Below are 26,517 nucleotides of genomic sequence, written 5' to 3'. Positions count from 1 at the left end.
GCTGTTTTTGAGACAATAGGACGACAAATTACATTTACAATTCACAATGAAGTCTAATTGTGAATAATCAGGGTCTGGTGTAAAAGCAGTCTCTAGCTTAACCTTCCTATCCTTTAGGCCACCCAGTGTTCTCCACTACCTGAAGTTATAGCTCGACGGTAGTAGTATTGAGCGGCCATCGCCGGGGGGTTCGTGAGGGGGGTGTACCCCCTCGCACGAGAAAATTTTGAATTATCGTAAGAAACCCCTCAGATGCCATTTCCTGGCATTTAAGTTGCATGTTATTTCGCAAGTAGCTGCTTTTGTGCAAAAATCTTCTGACACTGGGAGCTGACTTTACATTTATTTTGTCACTCCGTTACTGAAATGTTTATTGAATAGAATATTTGTTTTTAGTTGAATTCTACACAAAATTACCTTTCATGTGATGTGAAGTATGTGTCTTTTCTCTCCACCGTACTCCTCTCGGAGATCTGAGGCAATCGGAGCCACTTAACTGACATGCACTCCTCTGTCGCCGCACTACACATGTGTAGTGATAAGAGAGCGAGCAAGCGTTAAGGGCCTCTGATTATCTCAGGATAGAAGAAAGCAGAACCCGGGGAAGAAGACAACACTCCCAATATATGTTATTGTTTTTTCGAAAAATAATACGTGTCATGGGGTGATAACGGTACTTGCGAAGTCGACCACATTTTGAGCGGCCATTACTAATGTAAACCTTTTCAAGCAATACTCGGTGTGAATGGTACAATTCGACCACTACGGTTCATGAATGTACATATTTAAAGGGGAAAAAAACGTTACGGAAGATAGATAATTCGGCATTCGACTATATGCCCGCGCGACATTGAAACATGTTGAACCTATTGTAAAGTAAAGCGCAACAACGATCTGTGATCAGAGAATTACTTTGGTGTTTGTATTTGGTGTTTTGTATTGGCATGTTTTTTTTTTTTTTACTTTTCTTTGAAGTAAACTTTTATTTTTTTTGACTGGGCGGCCAAAAATTAAGGCTTGGCGGCGCATTTATGAGTCGGCGGTAATAGCTCTTCTAGCCGTTATGACTCGGCGGCTCGAGGGTTCATGGGAGTTTGCCCAACCAGTCCACATATGCTTTATGGATTTGGAGAAGGCATTCGACCGTGTCCCTCGTGGTATTCTGTGGGGGATGCTTCAGGAGTCTGGGGTTCGGGGCTCTTTGCTAAGGGCTGTCCGGTCCCTGTACAAACGGAGCAGGAGTCTGGTTCACATTGCCGGCAGTAAGTCAGACCTGTTCCCAGTGCATGTTGGACTCCGGCAGGGCTGCCCTTTGTCACTGGTTCTGTTCATAATCTTTATGGACAGAATTTCTAGGCGCAGCAAGGGGCCGGAAGGAATCCTGTTTGGGAACCACAGGGTTTCATCTCTGCTTTTCGCAGATGATGTCCTGTTGGCTTCTTCAAACTAGGACCTTCAGCATGCACTGGGGTGGTTTGCAGTGGAGTGTGAAGCGGCTGTGATGAGAATCAGCACTTCCAAGCCAGAGGCCATGGTTCTCGACCGGAAAAGGGTGGCTTGCCCTCTCCAGGTTGGTGGAGAAGTCATGCCTCAAGTGGAGGAGTTTAAGTATCTCAGGATCTTGTTCACGAGTGAGGGAAGCATAGAGCGCGAGATCGACAGGCGGATCGGTGCGGCCTCCGCAGTGATGCGGTCGCTTTACCGGTCCGTTGTGGTGAAGCAGCTGAGCCAAAAGGCGAAGCTCTCGATTTACCGGTCGATCTACGTTCTGACCCTCACCTATGGTCATGAGCTTTGGGTAATGACCGAAAGAACAAGACTGCGGATACAAGCGGCCGAAATGAGTTTCCGTCGCAGGATGGCTGGGCGCTCCCTTAGAGATAGGGTGAGAAGCACAGTCACTCGGGAGGAGTTCGGAGTAGAGCCGCTGCTCCTCCACATCGAGAGGAATCAGCTGAGGTGGCTCGAGCATCTCTTTCAGCACCTCCCTGGGGAGGTGTTCCAGGCATGTCCCCCTGGGAGGAGGCCCCGGGGAAGACCCAGGACACGCTGGAGGGACTATGTCTCTCGGCTGGCCTGGGAACGCCTTGGTGTTCTTCCCTAGGAGCTGGCCGAGGTGTCTGGGGAAAGGGAAGTTTGGGCTTCCATGCTCAGACTGCTGCCTCCGCGACCCGGCCCCGGATAAGCAGAAGACGACGAGACACTTAACACACACACACACACACACACACACGTATACAGTGGTGCTTGAAAGTTTGTGAACCCTTTATAATTTTCTATATTTCTGCATAAATATGACCTAAAACAGCATCAGATTTTCACACAAGTCCTAAAAGTAGATAAAGAGAACCCAGTTAAACAAATGAGACAAAAATATTATACTTGGTCATTTAGTTATTGAGGAAAATGTTCCAATATTACATACCTGTGAGTGGCAAAAGTATGTGAACGTCTAGGATTAGCAGTTAATTTGAAGGTGAAATTAGAGTCAGGTGTTTTCAATCAATGGGATGACAATCAGGTGTGAGTGGGCACCCTGTTTTATTTAAAGGACAGGGATCTATCAAAGTTTGATCTTCACAACACATGTTTGTGGAAGTGTATTATGGCACAAACAAAGGAGATTTCTGAGGACCTCAGAAAAAGTGTTGTTGATGCTCATCAGGCTGGAAAAGGTTACAAAACCATCTCTAAAGAGTTTGGACTCCACCAATGCACAGTCAGACAGATTGTGTACAAATGGAGGAAATTCAAGACCATTGTTACCCTCCCCAGGAGTGGTCGACCAACAAAGATCACTCCAAGAGCAAGGCGTGTAATAGTCGGCGAGGTCACAAAGGACCCCAGGGTAACTTCTAAGCAACTGAGGGCCTCTCTCACATTGGCTAATGTTAATGTTCATGAGTCCACCATCAGGAGAACACTGAACAACAATGGTGTGCATGGCAGGGTTGCAAGGAGAAAGCCACTGCTCTCCAAAAAGAACATTGCTGCTCGTCTGCAGTTTGCTAAAGATCACGTGGACAAGCCAGAAGGCTATTGGAAAAATGTTTTGTGGACGGATGAGACCAAAATAGAACTTTTGGGTTTAAATGAGAAGCTTTATGTTTGGAGAAAGGAAAACCCTGCATTCCAGCATAAGAACCTTATCCCATCTGTGAAACAGGGTGGTGGTAGTATCATAGTTTGGGCCTGTTTTGCTGCATCTGGGCCAGGACGGCTTGCCATCATTGATGGAACAATGAATTCTGAATTGTACCAGCGAATGTCAGGACATCTGTCCATGAACTGAATCTCAAGAGAAGGTGGGTCATGCAGCAAGACAACGACCCTAAGCACACAAGTTGTTCTACCAAAGAATGGTTAAAGAAGAATAAAGTTAATGTTTTGGAATGGCCAAGTCGAAGTCCTGACCTTAATCCAATTGAAATGTTGAAGGACCTGAAGCGAGCAGTTCATGTGAGGAAACTCACCAACATCCCAGAGTTGAAGCTGTTCTGTACGGAGGAATGGGCTAAAATTCCTCCAAGCCGGTGTGCAAGACTGATCAACAGTTACCAGAAACGTTTAGTTGCAGTCATTGCTGCACAAGGAGGTCACACCAGATACTGAAAGCAAAGGTTCACATACTTTTGCCACTCACAGATATGTAATACTGGATCATTTTCCTCAATAAATAAATTACCAAGTATAATATTTTTGTCTCATTTGTTTAACTGGGTTCTCTTTATCTACTTTCAGGACTTGTGTGAAAATCTGATGATGTTTTAGGTCATATTTATGCAGAAATATAGAAAATTCTAAAGGGTTCACAAACTTTCAAGCACCATTGTATATACAATGGGGCAAAAAAGTATTTAGTCAGTCACCAATTGTGCAAGTTCTCCCACTTAAAAAGATGAGAGAGGCCTGTAATTTTCATCATAGGTATACCTCAACCATGAGAGACAAAATGAGAAAAAAAATCCAGAAAATCATTGTCTGATTTTTAAAGAATTTATTTGCAAATTATGGTGGAAAATAAGTATTTAGTCAATAACAAAAGTTCATCTCAGTGCTTTGTTATATACCCTTTGTTGGCAATGACAGAGATCAAACGTTTTCTGTAAGTCTTCATAAGCTTTTCACACACTGATGCTGGTATTTTGGCCCATTCCTCCATGCAGATCTCCTCTAGAGCAGTGATGTTTTGGGGCTGTCGCTGGGCAACACGGACTTTCAACTCCCTCCAAAGATTTTCTATGGGGTTAAGATCTGGAGACTGGCTAGGCCACTCCAGGACCTTGAAATGCTTCTTACGAAGCCACTCCTTCGTTGCCCGGGCCGTGTGTTTGGGATCATTGTCATGCTGAAAGACCCAGCCATGTTTCATCTTCAATGCCCTTGCTGATGGAAGGAGGTTTTCACTCAAAATCTGACAATACATGGCCCCATTCATTCTTTCCTTTACACAGATCAGTCGTCCTGGTCCCTTTGCAGAAAAACAGCCCCAAAGCATGATGTTTCCACCCCCATGCTTCACAGTAGGTATGGTGTTCTTTGGATGCAACTCAGCATTCTTTCTTCTCCAAACACGACAAGTTGAGTTTTTACCAAAAAGTTCTATTTTGGTTTCATCTGACCGTATGACATTCTCCCAATCCTCTTCTGGATCATCCAAATGCTCTCTAGCAAACTTCAGATGGGCCTGGATATGTACTGGCTTAAGCAGGGGGGCACGTCTGGCACTGCAGGATTTGAGTCCCTGGCGGCAGTGTGTTTCTGATGGTAGCCTTTGTTACTTTGGTCCCAGCTCTCTGCAGGTCATTCACTCGGTCCCCCTGTGTGGTTCTGGGATTTTTGCTCACCGTTCTTGTGATCATTTTGACCCCACGGGGTGAGATCTTGCGTGGAGCCCCAGATCAAGGGAGATCATCAGTGGTCTTGTATGTCTTCCATTTTCTAATAATTGCTCCCACAGTTGATTTCTTCACACCAAGCTGCTTACCTATTGCAGATTCAATCTTCCCAGCCTGGTGCAGGTCTACAATTTTGTTTCTGGTGTCCTTTGACAGCTCTTTGGTCTTGGCCATAGTGGAGTTTGGAGTGTGACTGTTTGAGGTTGTGGACAGGTGTCTTTTATACTGATAACGAGTTCAAACAGGTGCCACTAATACATGTAACGAGTGGAGGACAGAGGAGCCTCTTAAAGAAGTTGTTACAGGTCTGTGAGAGCCAGAAATCTTGCTTGTTTGTAGGTGACCAAATACTTATTTTACCGAGGAATTTACCAATTAATTCATTAAAAATCCGACAATGTGATTTCCTGGATTCTTTCCCCCCATTCTGTCGCTCATAGTTGAAGTGTACCTATGATGAAAATTACAGGCCTCTCTCATCTTTTTAAGTGGGAGAACTTGCACAATTGGTGGCTGACTAAATACTTTTTTGCCCCACTGTATATGTGTGTGTGTGTGTGTGTGTGTATGTTCTTGTGTATAAGTTTATAACATGGACTAGCATTCCAGTACTTACTTCTCTGAAGGTATGTGGTCATATGACCATCGAGCTCTCATGAGCATATCGAAGGCTGATACGTTCGTGCTACTTGATTCGATAGGACTCTCTGTGGCCCCATCCTCTTCTAATTCCACAGTCAAATACTTGCAGCCAAAATCGCAACCTAATGTTATGGCAGGCATATTCGGCATCGCGCTCGTTACATCACCACCTTCTTCCTGAGAACCAAAGATCGTTTTGATCTTTTCACTGTTTACTTTCAACGCTTGAGAGATGAAATCGCCCACATTTTGGTTAGTGAGACAGTGAAAAGATTTTTCTGTACCACACTTTATGCTTACGTACAGTTGAGGCGATAGCTTGGAATCCATGCTGTCAGCGTCAGCTATGGTCAGCACAAGGTTGACACTGTCGTAAAGCAGTCATAAATACCATAAAAACATTCAAGTGAATACTCAATGTCGTAAATAGTTTTGTTTTCGGACTTGGCTGAAGTGGATATATACAACACACATTGTCATTTGTATTTGCGAGTCTAATACTTTTTACTTAAAGAAATATGACCTAGTACCAGGGATACAGTGAGGTTACAAGAAAAAATATGTGACTATTTTTTTTTTACATTTCTTTTTGTACGTTTCGGCAGTTAAAATAAAAATACGCACAGACTTTTTATTTTTCTAGCGGTAGTATTTAACTGCCGTCAGCGGATCTGTGATCCGAAAAATCTAAAATGAGTCGCCTTACATTTTTTTTTTTTAGTTCAGTGCCCATGTCCTGTAATCACACACTGCTTGTTTTAGTGTAGAAAAATTAATATAATAAAACTTAAAAAGGGGACATTTTAAGAAAAAAAAAAAATCACTTTTTCAGTGCTTTTGCACTTACATTTGAGTATCTGGAGCCTACCAAGCCACAAACTCTGGAATAAGACACCCAGTCAGTTTCTTCTGCGCTGCCTATTTCAGAAAACATGTGCCTCAACAAGCTGTTCAGATTTGGCTCCTCTTTCTATGTCACAAGCGGAGCTCAATGGAATTAGAGTACATCTTCATCTGAGTATATCCACTCAGGGCTCAAATCAGTAGTTTTGAACAGGGGTGTTTAGACGGGGTGAGAAGGGAGCTGTGGGGCTTTATCCTTGTGGTATTTTGATCAAAGCATGTCAAAGACATTTTATTAAAACCTCAGGGAACTGTATCAACTTGTGAAAAAGGGGTTTAATACATCTAAACACCCCTGTATGTCACCTTTAAACTCATGTGCTGCTGAATTCTCAAATCTGATTGGTCAGAAATTTTTTTTAAATAGCACAGACTTGCATTAATGCAATCATTGTAATACTTTATGGAAATCACAGGGACATGATCTAAAGTTATAATAAAGAGACTAAAAAAGTTATTTAACAAATAATTGTATCCTCATTGTTATGGTGAAAGTTTCAGTAAAGAGATACAGCATTAATTTAATAAAATGGAAGGAGTCTCTGGTGTCAGCTCCTTGAAACAGTAACTTTTGAAACTCTTGAAACTTTTCCCAAAAGCATCATAGCACAAAAGTCATCGTTAAATGGTAGCGTGAACATCACAATGAACACTCTCTCTCCTAGTGAAGATGCTCTTAGCATTAAGAGGCTTTTGGGAAACTCACCCGTTAGTTGAAGTATTCTGCCACAGAAAAGTTTTTTTTTGTTTGTTTGTTTGTATTTTTTGGGTGTGTGGGGTGTGGCTTATTAACATCAAGAAGTGACCAGAGGAACAAGAGGAACGATTGTTTGGCTGCTAGATTAAAGGAGAACTGAAGTCATTTTTAAACTTGCTTTATTTCTTAATTAACGTGTTATTCAATTATGTTTTCAGTTTTAGTAACCTTATATCGTGACTCGTATTGGCAACTAATTGCAAATAAGTATTATACTTATCGGCCTTTTCAGTTTTTAGCCATGTTGAATTTAGTTCGTTTGGTCCATGGCAGGTGTCGCTTATCCGTGCGATCTTCACGAGACTTGTGTGAGACTTCGAAGCATGAAGTGTCAGCCAGGTGTCAGTGCTGCCATTTTGAAAACTGTTTTCCAAACAAAATACTGCACAAAAATGAGTTTAAAATGACGATTACTGCCTACTTTTTTCCCCAAACTTTCCTGATTGCTATCAAAACAAACAAAACTTCTGGCTTGATTACGTCAGCATTTGAAAGAGGGCGCGCGTGGCTTTTGACAACGTTGGCAGACGTCGGTCACTTTGATTTCCGCTGTACGTTTTACTTCCGTCCTACGATGTCTCGCACAGGTCTCAGTGAATCTTGTTTACAGCCATTGCTTTGACATATAGACTGATGTATTACATAGCGTATTTCAAACACTCGTAACTTGCTATAGCAGTGACAAAATAGCTACCAAAAAGGTGTTCCTATATTTAATAAAATGAGAAATAGAATTTTGATGATAAAATTGATGTGGACGCAGCAGAGCTACGTCCGCATACTCTTTGTGGATTACAGTTCTGCTTTCAACACAATAATCCTGGACATCCTTATCAGTAAACTGGACACTCTCGGGGGCCCCCCCCCACATGTGCCTGGATAAAGGACTTTCTAACTAACCGGCCCCAGACTGTGAGACTTGGCCCCCACTTCTCCTCCACCCGCATGTTGAGCACCGACTCTCCACAGGGCTGTGTGCTGAGCCCCCTCCTGTACTGCCTCTACACCCACGACTGTAGTCCGACCCACAACAACCTTATTGTCAAGTTTGCTGACGACACCACAGTGGTCGGACTCATCTCAAAGGGAGATGAGGCAGCCTACAGAGAGGAGGTCCTGAAGTTGGCAGCCTGGTGTTCAGAAAATAACCTCGCTCTGAACACCAAGAAAACCAAAGAGCTCACTGTTGACTTCAGGAAGCACAGCACCGACCTAGCCCCTCTCTACATCAACAACATGTATGTGGAGAGGGTCCACAGCTTCCGGTTTCTCGGCGTCCTCATCTCCGCCGACATCTCCTGGTCAGCAAACATTACAGCAGTCATTAAGAAGACTCAGCAGCGGCTACACTTCCTGAGTCCTCAGGAAGTACAACCTAAACTCCAACCTGCTGCTGACCTTCTACCGCTCATCCATCGAGAGCACACTGATGTACTGTATTACAGTATGGTACGGCAGCTGCACTGCTGTAGACAGGGAGAGGCTCCAGAGGGTAGTTAAGGCAGCACAGATCATTGGCTGCCCTCTACTCTTCCTGATGGACATGTACACCTCCCGCTGCCTTAGCAGAGCTAAGAATATTATCAAGGACAGCTCCCACCCTGGCTTTGATCTGTTCGACCTGTTGCCCTCAGGGAGGCGCTACAGGTGCATCAGGACAAAGACAAATCGATTAAAAAACAGCTTCTTTCCAAAAGCCATAACCGCCCTGAATTCGGATATGCTCTGACTTTATTTATTTTACTATTTACTAATTTATAATGTGCAGTACTTTATAAGGTGACTCTCTCTATGCAATACTTTTATAATGTGCAATACCTCACTCCATAATGTGAAACGCACATTCACCTCAGGACTGTGCACCTTACACACAACACATTCACCTCAGGACTGTGCACCTTACACACAGCACATACACCTCAAGTCTGTGCACCTTACCTTACAATACTTCATAATGTGTAATATTTTATCTTATGTGACTCTCTCGTGCAATAATTTATAATGTGACTGTCTCTGTGCAATACTTTATATGTGCAATACCTCACTCCATAATGTGTAACATAACACATACACCTCAGTCTGTGCACCTTACCCCCCTTACACCCCCCCCTTTTTCCCACTTCCTCCCTCTCTCTACACGCTGTTTGCACTGTTATTGGAGAAGCTTTAATCTCATTGTACATGTGTAGAGTGACAAAGGCATTCTATTCTAAAAATTTGTCTTCAGTTCCCCTTTAAGTGTAATTATAAACGGATTTTAAAAAAAAAGTACGATATGTTCTGTAATAACTATAAAATTAAAGCCGCTAGCGGCCTTGACGGGCCCTCGCACGTGTGGTTCCGCAACCCAGGACATTCTGCCACCCAACAAAACAGTCACGTCATATATTCATCAAATGTTCAAAGGTGATGTGCATGTTGCAAATGCCATGACGCATGAGAGATAGACAGACAAAGACTAAGTGGGCGTTTCTGTGGTGTGAAAATGTACATTTATATATGTACAGAACTATACATGTGTCTCCTCCTTATCTCTATCTCACGCTGTAATCTTAAGTCATCTTAGCTTGCCTGTGTCTGCTGTGTGTGTGTGTGTACATGTAGAGTTTTCATATGTCTACAACAAAATGCACAATGATGGCAGGTCACTAATATATAGATTTAGGCACTGCCTAAAAGCGGAGCTCCCATCTGTTTCTGGGTTGTAGAATTTTCTTATATCATAATCAGTCTCTTTTGTTTTATTTCTTTACTGGCTAGCACTGGCCATTAGGCGGTGTGTATGACTGGTAATTACTAACACTGGCCACTAGGCAGTGTGTGTGACTGGTAATTACTAGCACTGGCCACTAGGCGGTGTGTGTGACTGGTAATTACTAGCACTGGCCACTAGGCGGTGTGTGTGACTGGTAATTACTAGCACTGGCCACTAGGCGGTGTGTGTGACTGGTAATTACTAGCACTGGCCACTAGGCGGTGTGTGTGACTGGTAATTACTAGCACTGGCCACTAGGCGGTGTGTATGACTGGTAATTACTAACACTGGCCACTAGGTGGTGTGTATGACTGGTGGTACACGTGGACAAACCACAAAAAAAATCAACTTGATGGGTTTACCATTTTTTCTTAGGTATGGTGCTCCGCTGGAGCGCTGCTATTATTGTGTGCGCGCGCGCGCGCATGTGTGTGTCTCTTTGTCAGAGAGAGAGAGAAAAAAAAAAAAAGTGTGAGTGTGCGCTCATAGATGTTGCGTGTGCATACTTGTGTGTATGCATAAATATGCATATGACAGAGTGCGTGTATGAATGTGCACAGAATTGTATATATCATCAGACTCACGATATCCAATATTTTGTCAAGTTTCAGATCAATCCATCACACATTTTTTCCCCATTTCCTGCTTAGCCAGATGGTGGCACTGTGCTAGGCATCTGAATTACACATGTGAATATCATCACAATCATAATACACAATATTTTGTAAAGTGTCAGATCAATCAGTTAAGGCACTGCCAATTTCTGGCCAATGTCCTGCTTGGCCAGGTGGTGGCGCTATAACAGGCAGGCCCATTGGGCGTCAGGTTATCATAATAATCATAATATCTATTGAAGTAAGAAGTGTCCGACCATACAGTCAATGCACTGTGGCTTTCTGACACGTTTCCTGTTTATGTAGCAAGATATTAAAATCATAAGGCCATTTCAACATATTACAAGATATCAAAAATCCCTTCGCAATTTAATATCAGCGACATCTTGGCATCACGTCTAACAAATTTCACATGAATCTCATGAACCGTCTAGGAGGAGCATGTTAAAATTCATCATATGTCAAAACACACACATTAAAAACTCCATTCTTTCCTTGGCCAGTTGGTGGCGCTATACCAGACAGGCCCATAACGGCTAAAGAGTATCAGAATCATATTACAAGATATCGAGTTCAACATTCAGCAATATCTTGGCATATCTCATCTCATTATCTTTAGCCACTTTATCCTGTTCTACAGGGTCACAGGCAAGCTGGAGCCTATCCCAGCTGACTACGGGTGAAAGGCGGGGTACACCCTGGACAAGTCGCCAGGTCATCACAGGGCTGACACATAGACACAGACAACCATTCACACTCACACCTACGGTCAATTTAGAGTCACCAGTTAACCTAACCTGCATGTCTTTGGACTGTGGGGGAAACCGGAGCACCCGGACACGAGGAGAACATGCAAACTCCACACAGAAAGGCCCTTGCCGGCCACGGGGCTCGAACCCGGATCTTCTTGCTGTGAGGCGACAGCGTTAACACTACACCACCGTGCCGCCATCTTGGCATATAATATGTTATATTTCAACATATTACAACATGACGAGACGGTGGTGTAGTGGTTAGCACCGTCGCCTCACAGCAAGAAGGTCCGGGTTCGAGCCCCGTGGCCGGCGAGGGCCTTTCTGTGGGGAGTTTGCATGTTCTCCCCGTGTCTGCGTGGGTTTCTTCCGGGTGCTCCGGTTTCCCCCACAGTCCAAAGACATGCAGGTTAGGTTAACTGGTGACTCTAAATTGACCGTAGGTGTGAGTGTGAATGGTTGTCTGTGTCTATGTGTCAGCCCTGTGATGACCTGGCGACTTGTCCAGGGTGTACCCCGCCTCTCGCCCATAGTCAGCTGGGATAGGCTCCAGCTTGCCTGCGACCTTGTAGGACAGGATAAAGCGGCTAGAGATGATGAGATGAGATGAGATATTACAACATATCAAAAATCCCGTCGCAATTCAACTTCAGCAATATCTTGGCATCATGTTTGCCAAGTTTGACATGAATTTGATGAACCATCTAGGAGGAGTATGTTAGAAATGACCATGTGTAATTTCACTCCAAATGGCCTCATGACATAATCACTCCAAGGTTCTACCCATTCATTTCAATGGAAAAAGGGGCGCTATGAAGTCCTTGGGCCATGCCCGGGGCCAAACGTCTGTGGCTGAGTAGCGAGGACAATGACTGATGTGTGTATCAAATTTCATGAGTTTTCGTGCATGGGAAATGCCTCAAGTAAGGCCAAACGTGGCAGAAAAATAATAATAATAATAATAATAATAATAATAATAATAATTAAAGCCGCTAGCGGCCTTGACAGGCCCTCGCACATGTGGTTCTCGCAACCCAGGACATTCCAGTATGTGTGTATGCATAAATATTCTTATGACTGTGAGTGTGTGCATGAGTGTGCACAGAATTGTATATCATCAGACTCACAATATCCAATATTTTGTAAAGTTACAATATGTGATTGTAATGCAGTTTAATGAGGTGTAGTGTTTTGTTTTCATCACAGTGGGTTACAGGTCACAAGCCTGAAACTCATGTTGTGACATCACATTTTGTTTAGGACATGCCCAGGCATGTGACTTGTAACAGTGTGTGTGTGTGTGTGTGTGTGTGTGTGTGTGTGTGTGTACATGCAGAGTTTTCATATGTCTGCAACAAAATGCACAATGATGGCGGGTCACTATTATTATGCGTGCGTGTGTGTGTGTCTGTTTGTCAGAGAGAGAGAGAGAGAGAGAGAGAGAGCAAGAAGGTGTGTGTGTGTGTGAAAGAGAGAGTGTGCTCATAGATGTTGCGTGTGCATGTGAGTGCGTACTTGTGAGAGTGCATGTGTGTATGCATAAATATGCATATGACTGTGTGTGTGTGTATGAGTGTGCACAGAATTGTATATCATCAGACTCACAATATCCAATATTTTGTAAAGTTACAATATGTGATTGTAATGCAGTTTATTGAGGTGTAGTGTTTTGTTTTTACCACAGTGGGTTACAGGTCACAAGCTTGAAACTCATGTTGACACCACATTTTGTTTAGGACATGCCCAGGTGTGTTATGTTTGTAAAGAGATGAAATGAATCAGAATCATGTTACAAGATATCAGATTCAACATTCAGCAATATCTTGGCATATGTTATAATAGTTCAACATATTACAATATATCGGCATCATGTTTGCCAAGTTTGACATGAATTTGATGAACCGTCTAGGAGGAGTACGTTAGAAATGACCATGTGTAATTTCACTCCAAATGGCCTTATGACATCACTCCAAAGTTCTACCCATTCATTTCAATGGGAAATGGAAAAAGGGGCGCTATGAAGTCCCTGGGCCATGCCCGGGGCCAAAGGTCTGTGGCTGAGTAGCGGTGACAATGACTGTGTGTATCAAATTTCATGAGTTTTCGTGCATGGAAAATGCCTCAAATAAGGCCAAACGTGGCAGAATAATAATAATAATAAGAAGAAAAAGAAGCGGAAGGAGAATCCTTCCAAAAACAATAGGGTCTCGCACTGAATGGTGCTCGGGCCCTAATTAATTACTGGCTAATTGTGATGATGGAAGAGAAATGGGACACTTCATGAAGGGCTGGTATAGAAAAATAATCAACTTCAAGGTGGTAACTTTAAAGTGCATATCATGGGTAAATTCAGGAGCAAGATCAATGTAATTCTATTTTATATTAAACTTTGGTCAAATATCTGTCACATTTTGCATTTTGTGCAATTTTTTTTTACCTTGCGCAATACCAGAAAAATTCATTTGAAATCAAGCCATTTGAGGCGAATTGGTCCGCCTCTGAAAAAACTTGGCATTTGGATTTCACGGCAAACAGTGATTTTCGTGACGTCACGTGCGGGACGCCTCCTTCTGAATCCTACGTCAGCGCTGACTTGTTTATGAGAAAACGACCTGGTGGTTTTCTGCAAATTTCTTTAACGTTATCACGTAATTATTAAAATGGTAAACAGATGTATCGTAGGAGGGTGTAGCAACACCAATCTTGATGGGATTAGTACTCATCGTTTCCCAAAAGACCAGACAAAGAGAGCTTCGTGCGAGGCACCCGGAAAAAGCCGAGGACCAAAGCAGAGCCGAGAAAAAGACCAAGAAAATCGGCGATTCACAAGTCGACTGTTGCCAGGGTAAGAAATAAGAGACTATACTCTAAATTAGGTGTTCCTGTGTTTGTGTGGTACATGGATAATGTTATTTATTGACACACACAAAAGTAAACAACACGAAAGTGCTGGGCGATAATACACTTACTTCACATTTATCAAGGGATCTGCGTGTCAGGGCTTGAGATCTTGGGACCTGTCAGACACATTAAATGTACATACAACCCTGCTTAGCCGAGCTCATGTGTGTAGCTTATGAAATCTTTCTCCTACAGTAGCCAGTACTCTTCTAAATGAATAAATATATAAATACATAATAGTAATTAGAAAAAATATGATTTATGTAACAATAGATAGATGAGCATTGATACATGAATCCATGGGTTTAGGCTTCGCTCTTCCACTATCATCAGCATCTCCTTCTCTGGCCAAAACATCCCCCTATCCACAGCTGTCACTAACCTGGGTGTTAAAATGGACTCACACCTCACCTTTGACACCCACATCAAACATCTCTGTAAGACAGCCTTCTATCATCTCAGAAACATAGCCAAACTCCGTCCTTTACTCAGCCTGGGAGATGCAGAGAAGCTCGTCCACGCCTTTGTCTCCTCCAGACTAGACTACTGTAATGCACTCCTCATCGGGATACCTGGCAAGAACATCCAGAGGCTTCAATACATCCAGAACTCTGCTGCCAGGATCCTGATGAGGGTGCGCAAACATGAACACATTACCCCCATTCTAAAAAACCTTCACTGGCTCCCGGTCCATTTCAGAATCCAGTACAAGGTTTCACTTCTCACCCACCAGTGCATAAATGGAAATGCCCCCCACTACCTACAAGAACTCCTCACCCCCCAGGTCAACACACGCTTCCTCCGGTCCACAAACACAAATACCCTCCACGTACCCAGAACCAAACTACACAGCATGGGTGACAGGGCCTTTTCCTGTGCTGCTCCAAGGCTGTGGAACGCCCTCACTGACCATCTGAGGGCCCCACAGCCTACAGAAACTTTTAAAAGACACTTAAAAACACATCTTTTTAAATTGGCCTACTGTTAATCTTGTTCCTTCTTTTCATTTTTATTTTATTGCTTCTGCTTCTTTTCATTTTTATTTTATTGCCTCTGCTTTTTTTTAGTGCAACACTTTTTTATTGCAACTCCTTTTTTAACTTCCCTTTTTATCTATTTTTTGTAGCACTTTGAGATTTTAACAATAGAAAGTGCATTATAAATAAAATTTATTATTATTATTATTATTATAGAAGCTCAGGCGACAATTCCATATTTCAATGCAAAATCACTAGCTGCTAAACTTGGTCTACACAGGCTGTGCACTGAACCCATGCAAACTCTCGCAGCCTGCTGGCGCTTCCGCACGTGACGTCACAAATCTGGCTCCAGACTCCTTTGGGATTTTTCCAGACGCGTTTTGTTATTTTATTTTTTTCTGCTGTAAACAGACGGCCTTTTTGCAAAATTACCCTTCTGGATGAGTGTGTAAAGGGACATACTTTCATATTAAAAAAGAAAAAAAAAAAAACGAAATTGGTCCAGGATATGCACTTTAACACCACCTTGTCACTGATTAAGAGTTGACTCTTTTCATAATCATATCTTGTCGTGCCAGTACTGCAGCCAGTTCAGGGCTTCTTGGTTAGCTTCATATAGGTCTAGATTGGTGACATTTGGACCCAGTTCACACTCACAGAATGTGTCCCATAGTTTGGTTAGGATGACCACATCGACACTCGGCTGAGTTCACCCGTCCCCATTTCAGGAGGTTGTCTTTAGTTCTACCTACTCTGCTCCTGGCTCTGTTCAGGGCAATCCATTCCCTTCTGTGCAAGTGAGTACCATGAGGTAGGGACTTGCAAGGACTCTGAAGAGCTTCATTTGGTGGTAGAGTGTCAGAAGCTTTCCAACAGTCTAGTCGGTATTTGGCAGTGTCCTTAGGGTTTAGATTCTGTACAACCATGAAGCTCTTTCTGGACTTGAGTCTTCTTATATCTTGGTAATGGTGTAGAGGATGTCTTGGGTCTTGCTCTTGTAAAAACTTCTGGGTTCTGGAGTGAGCTTCTCATCAGATGGAAGGTGGTGCAATACCTGCTGATAGGGGTGTAGGTTTCAGCACTCCTGTTATGATACAGCAAGAGGTATTAAGCTCAGCATCCACTTTTCCAGCATGGCATGACCTTTCCCATACCGGACAGCAGTATTCTGCTGTAGAGTAGCATAACACCAGAGCAGTAGATCGCAAGGTGTTGGCATCAGCTCCCCAGTTGAGAGTTGTTAGGTTGTTGAGGAGATTGTTTCTAGAAGTGATCTTCTCCTTGAGTTTTCTTACATGCTCGCTGTCTAAGGTTACTCCAAGGTAAACCGGGAATTTGTCATTGACCAGTTTCTTACCATTCCAAGCGCTGTTCAGCTGTCGTTGGGCCTGATGGTTGTTCAGATGGAACATGCAGACTTGTCTTGCCAGGGTTTGCATTTAAGAAGTTGGTTTCATAGTAGTCTGAAAGACTATTTAGGGCAGCTGTATATGGAATCAATTTTGTGCCAAAATGTTCATACAATACTTTTGAAATATCAAACAAAAACGACAAATCAAAATACAAAAAAAAAAGTCAATTTTTTTAGACTGGCAAACAAATTATTCGTGTAATCGTGCAAAATATCAGTCTATTACTCTTCAGAAACCTTTTATTTTTCTTCGATGTAATTTATTTTGGTTGTGATTCCAGCTTTCTCGTTTACGCTCCCTGACTTTTTGCTTGCAGTTTTGGCACAAACTTCACGTGTGGGTGGGCTGTCCAGGAATGCATTCCCATTGGCTAACTTGTGTTTGACTGACAGCTACGCTCAGCGATTCCCCCAGAGGCTGTTGCGGCCATCTCCTACTCGGATTTTGGCGGACTGTTTGACGAGTGACCGATCCATTGACGGTAAACAAGGATCGAGTGGACTTTAGTGGCGACTATGATATTGAATTAATTCAACAAAAGTGTAAGTACGGGACAAATGTGTTGTATGTGTTGCAGTAGTACACATTATGCAGGTGTTTCGTGGCAAGTCAAATGTTAGACTGTGGCAGCGGGGGCGTGGTCAAGCATCGGTCTGTGACAGGAGGGTGGAGTCAGGGAAGGTAAGTGGCAGAATCACTACACCTGTCGTTAATTAATGTTTGTGTGTCTTCCCAGTGACCGCACCCTATTTAAGGAGAGAGAGCGAGAGGAGAGGGAGCTCTCTCCCGAACCAGACGGCTGATGTGTGTGCGTGTGTCTGAGTGTGTGAGAGTGTTTAAAAAAAGCTGAAAAGCGGAATAAAAGAGAGTTTTGTGAACTCAGTTCTGGCCTACCGTCTTTCTGTGCTCCACCCACCTACATGAACTGTCACAGTGGTGCTGAAACCCAGGACATGAGCACAGAAGAGAACAGCCCCATGGAGTCCTCCCCCTTTGCGGACCTGATCCAAGCCCTCACCACAGCCCAACAGAGCCAGCACCAGGCACTGCTCGCCCTCCAAAAGGAGCAAGAACAACGGTTCGAGGCCCTGGTGCTGGCGCAACAGGAAGATCGTCGGGCGTTCCGGCACCTCCTCGCGTCGGCAGGGTCTACCAATGCTTCCACCGCGGGCCCGCCACCCTAACAAAGATGGGCCCGCAGAACGACCCCGAGGCATTCATCACGCTCTTTGAGCAAGTCGTGGAGACCTCGGGGTGGCCGATGGATCAGCACGCGGCGTGCCTCCTCCCCCTGCTAATGGGAGAGGCGCAGCTGGCTGCGCTACAGCTCCCCACCGACCGCTGGTTGGCCTACGCAGACCTTCGCCAGGCCGTCCTCCAGCGGGTGGGGCGCACCCCCGAGCAGCAGCGTCAGCGCTTCCACGCTTTGCGCTTGGAGGAAGTCAGCCGGCCGTTCGTGTTTGGCCAGCAACTCTGGGACGCCTGCTGGCAGTGGTTGAGGGCCGACAGCTGCGATGCCGAGGGACTCATCGACCAGGTGGTACTGGAACAGTTCATCGCCTGTTTACCAGCAGGAACCGCAGAGTGGGTCCAGTGCCACCGCCTGGCGTCGCTGGATCAGGCAATCGAGCTGGCGGAGGACCATTTGGCGGCTGTCCCGATGGCAGGACAGCAGATGACCTCTCCTCTCTCTCCTCCTCCTGTGTCTCCTCCTCGCCCCATTCCCCCATCACAGAGGCGGGGGCTGGCACCACCCCAGCTGGCCTGCCGCACCCGCGGTGCCCTTCCGTTTCTCCCTTCTGTGTCTGTCTCTCCCCCCCTCAGGTGAGTGAGCCCCAGAGCACTCATGCAGAGAGGAAGCCCAGGCCGGTTTGCTGGCGCTGCGGGGAGCCGGGCCACCTCCAACAGCAGTGCTCGGTAATGGAGGTGGGCGCGGTGGTTCGGATCCCCGACGCGCCAGGAGCCGCCCCCGATCGGGCCGGAGCGTATCGCATACCGGTGAGTATCCAAGGGGATACATATCAGGCGTTGGTGGATTCTGGTTGTAATCAGACCTCAATCCACCAAAGCCTGGTGCAAGACGAGGTATTGGGGGGAGCACAATTGGTGAAGGTGTTGTGTGTGCATGGGGATGTTCACAACTACCCTTTAGTGTCGGTCCACATTCTTTTCCGAGGGGAAAAATTTATAGTGAAGGCGGCGGTTAATCCTCGCCTTACCCACTCTATAATTTTGGGGACTGATTGGCCGGGATTTCGGGATTTAATGACACACTTAGTGAAGAGTGGGTCCTGCCATTTAACAGGGGGAGTTCCTGGTGTCGCTTTGGCGGGAGCAGCTGTCACAGAGCCGTCTATGTCATCTCCGCGTCAGAGTGAGGAGCCGCCACCGGCCCCTCCTCTCTCTGTTGGGGAATCCCTCGTGGATTTCCCATTGCAGCAATCGCGAGACGAGACTCTGCGGCATGCGTTTGACCAAGTGAGAGTAATCGATGGTCAAACGCTCCAGCCGAACGCCACCCCGTCCTTCCCCTACTTCGCGATTATGAAGGATAGATTATACCGAGTGATGCAGGACACTCAAACTAAAGAGCGAGTCATGCAGCTTTTGATTCCGAAGAGCCGCCGGGAATTGGTATTCCAGGCAGCTCAGTTTAATCCCATGGCTGGACACTTAGGGCAGGATAAAACACTAGCCCGAATAATGGCCCGATTCTATTGGCCGGGGATTCGCGGCGATGTCCGTAGGTGGTGTACGGCGTGCCGCGAATGCCAGTTAGTAAATCCAGCGGCCATTCCAAAAGCTCCTTTGCGCCCTCTACCGTTAATCGAGACCCCGTTCGAAAGAATTGAGATGGATCTCGTCGGGCCATTAGATCGGTCAACACGAGGGTACCGCTTTATATTAGTCCTAGTGGACTATGCAACAAACGCGATACCTGGAAGCAGTGCCTCTTCGCAATATCTCAGCATGCAGTATTGCGGAGGTACTCTTCCGCGTCATCTCCCGAGTTGGAATCCCGAAAGAGATTCTGACTGATCAAGGCACCCCGTTTATGTCATGAACACTGAACGAACTGTATGGGTTATTAGGTATTAAGCCGATCCGCACCAGCGTGTATCACCCACAAACGGACGGTTTAGTGGAATGGTTTAATCACACCCTCAAAAACATAATTAAAAAATTCGTAAGTGAGGACACGCGTAACTGGGATAAATGGCTCGAACCCTTGTCATTTGCAGTGCGAGAGGTCCCCCAAGCCTCCACGGGGTTCTCCCTGTTTGAATTATATGGGCGTAAGCCGTGCGGCATTTTAGATGTGCTGCGAGAAAATTGGGAGGAGGGACCTTCACCAAGCAAAAATGAAATTCAATACGTTATTGACCTGCGCGCAAAACTCCACACACTCACACACCTAACCCAGGAGAATTTGCGGCAGGCCCAAGAATGGCAAACCTGCCTGTACGACAAGGGTACGCGCCTTAGAGAGTTTGCACCGGGAGAGAAAGTACTCGTACTGTTGCCCACATCGAGCTCTAAATTAGTCGCCAAGTGGCAAGGACCCTTTGAGGTCACACGGCAAGTCGGGGATGTCGACTATGAGGTGAAGCGAACGGACAGGGGTGGGGCGCTACAGATTTACCACCTCAACCTACTCAAACTCTGGAACGAAGAAGTCCCCGTGGCGTTGGTGTCGGTGGTTCCGGAGAAGGTGGAGCTGGGGCCGGAGGTTCAAAAAGGAACATTAGCATCACGTACCTCTCCGGTCCCCTGTGGAGACCACCTCTCCCCGACCCAACTCGCGGAGGTTGCCCAGTTGCAGACCGAGTTTTCGGACGCGTTCTCGCCCCTGCCCGGCTGCACTAACCTCATAGAGCACCACATTGAGACGCCCCCGGGGGTGGTAGTGCGTAGCCGCCCTTACAGGTTACCCGAGCACAAGAAAAAGGTGGTTCGGGAAGAACTCGAGGCCATGCTCGAAATGGGCATCGTCGAGGAGTCCCACAGTGACTGGAGCAACCCAGTGGTCTTGGTACCCAAGGCCGACGGGTCGGTCTGGTTCTGTGTGGACTATAGAAAAGTCAACGCGGTGTCCAAATTCGATGCATACCCAATGCCTCATATTGATGAGTTGCTCGATCGGCTAGGCACGGCTCGTTTTTACTCAACACTGGATTTAACAAAGGGTTATTGGCAGATCCCCTTGACTCCATTATCCCGGGAAAAAATGGCCTTTTCCACACCGTTCGGCTTACACCAATTCGTCACACTTCCTTTTGGGCCGTTTGGGGCACCCGCTATGTTTCAGCGGCTGATGGACAGGGTCCTCCGCCCCCACGCCACCTATGCGGCCGCCTACCTTGACGACATCATCGTCTATAGTAACGACTGGCCGAGGCACCTCGAACATCTGAGGGCTGTCCTTAGGTCGCTGAGGCAAGCGGGTCTCACAGCCAACCCGAAGAAGTGTGCGACTGGGTGGGTGGAAGTACAGTATCTGGGCTTCCACTTGGGCAATGGGCAGGTGCGTCCCCAAATTAACAAGACCACAGCAATTGCGGCCTGCCCAAGACCAAAAAGGGGATGAGACAGTTCCTGGGGCTGGCTGGCTATTATCGTAGGTTTATACCTAATTATTCGGACATCACCAGCCCGCTGACTGATCTGACTAAAAAGGGGGCACCAGATCTGGTCCAGTGGACGGAGCAATGCCAGTGGGCTTTTTCTAAGGTAAAGGCTGCACTGTGGGGGGGGGGGGCACTTTTACACTCCCCTGACTTTTCTCTCCCCTTTATGTTGCAGACGGATGCGTCGGACAGAGGGCTGGGGGCCGTTTTGTCCCAGGAGGTGGAGGGGGAGGATCGCCCAGTCTTATACATCAGTCGCAAGCTGTCAGTGCGTGAGGGGTGCTACAGCACCATCGAGAAAGAGTGCCTGGCGATCAAGTGGGCGGTCCTCGCCTTCCGTTACTATCTGCTGGGACGCCCTTTCACCCTCTATTCGGACCACGTGCCCCTCCAGTGGCTCCACCGCATGAAGGATGCCAACGCGTGGATCACCCGTTGGTATCTGGCACTCCAACCTTTTAATTTCAAGTTGATCCACAGGCCGGGGGCGCAGATGGTCGTGGCGGACTTCCTCTCCCGTCAAAGGGGGGGGGGGGGGGGGGGGGAGTCGGCTGCAGGCCGGACGGCTGCCCGGCCTGGGACCCTGTCCACACGTAGCCGGGTATCTGCTAAATCGAAGATATTTTTCTACGTTTAGGCCTGTCATCCACATGAAAACACATCAAAAACGAATATTTAAAAAAACTCCAGGCAAAGTGAAGATTTTTGAAAACTCCGTGTATGCCTTTTCGTGTAGACAGAGATAACCGGAGTTTTGCGTTTTAGAACGTCACAATCTGCGCCAAAAAAATGACAACAAATCTGCCCTGATGTCAAACGTGCGACCTTTGTTTACTGCAGAAGCCAGATTAAGCATGGACAAAGAGTAATGGATCGGAATAGTGCCTTGAAAGCGTTAATTATTGTGCAGGTGCTATTTACATGTTTAATTTTAGAAGCCCAACTACTGACAAGATTCCCAATCAACGTTTTCTTGCGTCTTTTGAAGTTTATACTCCAAAATTGTGTTTAGAAGCAATTCTGTCTCCGAGTCTGTCCAGACAAACGAGCTTGGCACCATGTTTTATGTTTAGGCGGAAGTGATGCCAACAGAGGGCTATTCTGATGTGATTAGGGGGTAGGATTTGGGGAAATAATGCCATCTACAGGTTTGGAATGCTTATGAATGTGATTGAAAACGCAGATGTTCGGTTATGTGTGGAAGGGATTTTTTTCGAAGACGAGGTGGTGTGGATAAAACATTTTTATAAACGGGGGGAATGTTCGGTTTTAAAAATACCCGGCAACGTGTGTACATGGCCTGAGTCGGGCGGTGGGGGTATGTGGCAGCGGGGGCGTGGTCAAGCATCGGTCTGTGACAGGAGGGTGGAGTCAGGGAAGGTAAGTGGCAGAATCACTACACCTGTCGTTAATTGTGTTTGTGTTTCTTCCCAGTGACCGCGCCCTATTTAAGGAGAGAGAGCGAGAGAAGAGGGAGCTCTCTCCCGAACCAGACGGCTGATGTGTGTGCGTGTGTCTGAGTGTGTGAGTGTTTAAAAAAAGCTGAAAAGCTGAATAAAAGAGTTTTGTGAACTCAGTTCTGGCCTGCCGTCCTTCTGTGCTCCACCCACCTACATGAACTGTCACATAGACTTAGCTCCACTACCCAATATAATAGCTGTCTTGCTAACGTTAAACACACCTGCATAATGTGTACTACTGCAACACATACAGCACATTTGTCCCGTACTTACACTTTGCTGAATTAATTCAATATCATCGTCGCCACTGAAGTCCACTCGATCCTTGTTTACCGTCAATGGATCGGTCACTCGTCAAACAGTCCGCCAAAATTCGAGTCGGAAATGGCCGCAACAGCTTCCGGGGGAATCGCTGAGCGTAGCTGTCAGTCAAACACAAGTTAGCCAATGGGAATGCATTCCTGGACAGCCCACCCACACGTGAAGTTTGTGCCAAAACTGCAAGCAAAAAGTCAGGGAGCGCAAACGAGAAAGCTGGAATCGCAACCAAAATAAATTACGCCAAACAAAACTGAGAAAGACGCGGAACAAAAATAAAAGGTTTCTGAAGAGTAATAGACTGATATTTTGCACGATTACACGAATAATTTGTTTGCCAGTCTAAAAAAATTGACTTTTTTTTGTATTTTGATTTGTCGTTTTTGTTTGATATTTCAAAAGTATTGTATGAACATTTTGGCACAAAATTGATTCCATAGCCGTAAGTCTTCGCTCAATGACCTCGAAAGACTTGTGTTGGGTGGTGAGTCGACTCTTTTGAATCCCATAAAAGAACTGTTCAAAAAGAAAGTCATTTGCGAATCGGTTCTTACTGAATCCTCGCTGCTGATGATGGTGACGTTTATTTAGTAAATGTACAAAATACAAGTATAGGTCTAGTACAGATTAAAATACATGGATAGTACAATAAAGTGTAAACACTTATTTCTATTGTGGTCCAAGTAAATCAAGTGGCAAAAAGGGGGTATTAAAAAAAAAAAAAAAAAAGGACAAGAAGTATACAAAATAAAATATGGCATGAATTAGGACATAATAAAAGGCTTTTGCGATTGCTGATAAAATTGATCAAATAAAATTTCTTGACATTGGATTGATAACTATGTAAAACATTTATAGACTGCAACTGACTTGGTGTAGTCCAGGAATCGCTGCTGATACAATGTAATTCAGCATGTTATAGATAAGAGAAATAGTGAAAATAATAAAGATTCCTGGACCTTAGAAGATCTAAAGGAAGTCAGAATAAAGACCCACTTACCCCTTTGTCCCTGGTGTGACTTTGTTGTGAGCAAAATTAAAGTGCTTCCTCAAGACTGACTCTGAGTTTTAATAAACGAGCGACAAACATATCACGGCAGCAATAAAACAAGAGGGAAAATAACTGAATAAGCACAACTTAACTTCTTCAAAAGCATGCATGTGATCGCCTTTGTTCATAATTACAGATTCTAAACGTGTTTACACAGAGTGAGGTGTGCCAAGGGTTGCCAGATATAACAACATCGCTTTTAATCAGGTTTTCAACTGCTGAGTTGACTAAAACCGTGTTGTGCTGTAACTTTATATTTCACCACTAAAACTATTACGTATACACATTGTTTACGTTTCGGTTATGGTATTTCTATATAAAAAGCATATGAAATAAACTAAAATATCGCAATATTACTTTTTCACTAACACGTAAGCATTACTTGCCTAATTGTTCCTTTTATTCCTCCTTTTTTAACATTAATATTAAACACAGCACGGTATTCGGTGTGTCCGGTAATACACATCAATATGGATTTATTTAAAACATCATGACCATTTTAAAACTACCTGCTACTCAGGTTCATCACCAATCTGGCAACATTGTAATGTGCTGCCGACCACGTGATACACAGAACAGTCACGTGAAAGTGTTAGCCGCTGTTGCTAATACGTCACTGCTGCCGCCATATTAGTAAGGGCAAGAATGGCTCATAAGCCAGAGCCCGAGTTTTACCTTTGTTTTATTGCAGACACTCGTACATAAAATAAATAAATAAATAAAAATAATAAGAATAATACACGTCACAAGTAATGACACACCTAGAAATGTTTACGAACAAAATGGAACTTGATGTAGGTTTTAAGCAGAGGTGGAAAGTAACGAATTACATTACTCGCGTTACTGTACTTGAGTAGCTTTTTTATGTACTTATACTTTTTCAAGTAATTTTTAAAGAGTGTACTTTTACTTAAGTATGTTTTCTTTTAAGTAGTGTACTTCGGTACATTTTACATCACAACCGTTACTGAGTAAAAAAAATAAATAAATAAAAAAAGGCTAAAACGGAGAAGGGCATGGGCGTCGCCACCATTGAATGTGAAGGGGACATGTCCCCCTCACATTTCATAATTCTTCGTTTGGACACCCCCCCCCCCCACACACACACACATTTAACATAAAATATGAGTTCACCCAGCGCCGTTTCTATTGCTTCGTGAAAGAATCCATTCCACTTGATCGATAAGAGAATACACAGACCACTGAAAATCAACTCCGGGTTTTCCGGGCGTTACCTACAACAGCTCACCGCGCGCGAGTGAAGTGAATCTCAGCGCGAGCACAGAAATGTTGGTGCAGCTGCTGGAAAGTGGAGGAGGTGACGTCATTCCCATTGCAACCTCACAATGTCTAGCTTTTGCTAAAACCTTATTCTTTTGTGATATGCCCTCAAAATTAACCCTAGGCCACGTTAAATTAATATTCAACTAAACAGTGAAATAAGCTTAGCCTAATGGGGTATTCTTGATTGATGATGAATTGTTTGCAGTATTTGCTCCCAGACACAATGGACATAAGGACATTCTTTACAAAGAAGCGGAAAGTCAGTCAAAATTTCCCCACAGCACAGGGTTTTTTTGTCCCAATGGAAATGTTAAGGCCTGGTCCCACTGCACTTACGGATGCAAAGAGGATGTAAAACGTAAAAAAATCTTTGCCATCCGTTGGAAAACGCTATGCATCCATTGTGTACTCATTGCATACGTGCTTCATACGCTCTATCCATCGAGCATCCGTCCACTGTGATTTCATCCGCGCAAAAAGTTTTGAGCTGCACAAAACTTTTAGAACGGATGAACTTTCCGCCGTGTACGGTGTAAATCCGCGACATATACGAGCAACAAACGTTCTATGTCCGTCATCATCCGTTAAACGTCTGCTGTATCCTCTCTGCATCCTCTGGGCATCCTCGCAACTCACATCCGCTGCAGCTGAAAACGGAAAGAGGGAGGAAAGATAAGGTACATGAAACGTCTATTCATCGTTAGTAGCACGGAAATAGAAAGGATGTAAGCGTATGCATCTCGTATATAAAGTATTCAAAACGGACAAAGCGTTTATATCTGGGATGTATCTCATATTTAGGATGTCTGGAGTATGTCTAGAGTATGTAGAAGGACACCTAGCGGACAATCGATATTTTGTATAAAAAGGGGGAGAAAATCATCTAGTAGTAGAGATGTATCGATGTAGCCGCCAGCACGTCTTTCCGCTTTATGCTGACGGCGTGCGTGCTGCATCCCTTTATATCCACGGAGCAGACGCAATTCATACCCCCCGCATGCGCAGTGAACGGTCTGCATCCGATATACATCCGCGCAACATCCCCTTTGTTTCCATTAGGCGTACGTGATGCATCCCCTTCATCCGCTATGCATCCGCTCTTTCTGCTATGCGTCCGCTTCTCAGTTACCACCGGTAACCCCTTCGGAGCTGTCATCCACTT

General features: G+C 45.0%; 1 protein-coding gene across 4 annotated transcripts in view; it reads right to left on the bottom strand.

Moving 5' to 3' along the window:
• rnaset2 (ribonuclease T2) overlaps nt 1-24,257 on the bottom strand; it is a 36,072-nt gene extending 11,815 nt beyond the window's left edge. Inside the window, exons 1-2 of one of the 4 annotated variants that reach the window (XM_060925452.1) lie at nt 24,021-24,257; nt 22,976-23,124 (exon numbers count right to left, since the gene is read on the bottom strand). The gene's annotated coding sequence lies outside the window, so the exon portion shown is untranslated. Of the gene's footprint in view, nt 1-14,290; nt 14,339-16,559; nt 16,643-22,975; nt 23,125-24,020 lie in introns of those variants that run through there. The other 3 variants (XM_060925453.1, XM_060925451.1, XM_060925454.1) reach the window with 3 other exon arrangements.
• Nucleotides 24,258-26,517: the final 2,260 nt, after the last annotated feature.

Source organism: Neoarius graeffei, chromosome 7 (assembly GCF_027579695.1).
Source record: "Neoarius graeffei isolate fNeoGra1 chromosome 7, fNeoGra1.pri, whole genome shotgun sequence".
In the NCBI taxonomy this organism is placed as follows: Eukaryota; Metazoa; Chordata; class Actinopteri; order Siluriformes; family Ariidae; genus Neoarius; species Neoarius graeffei.
The sequence above is the reverse complement of the archived record's forward strand: the minus strand, read 5'-3'. Positions and strand labels throughout refer to the sequence as shown.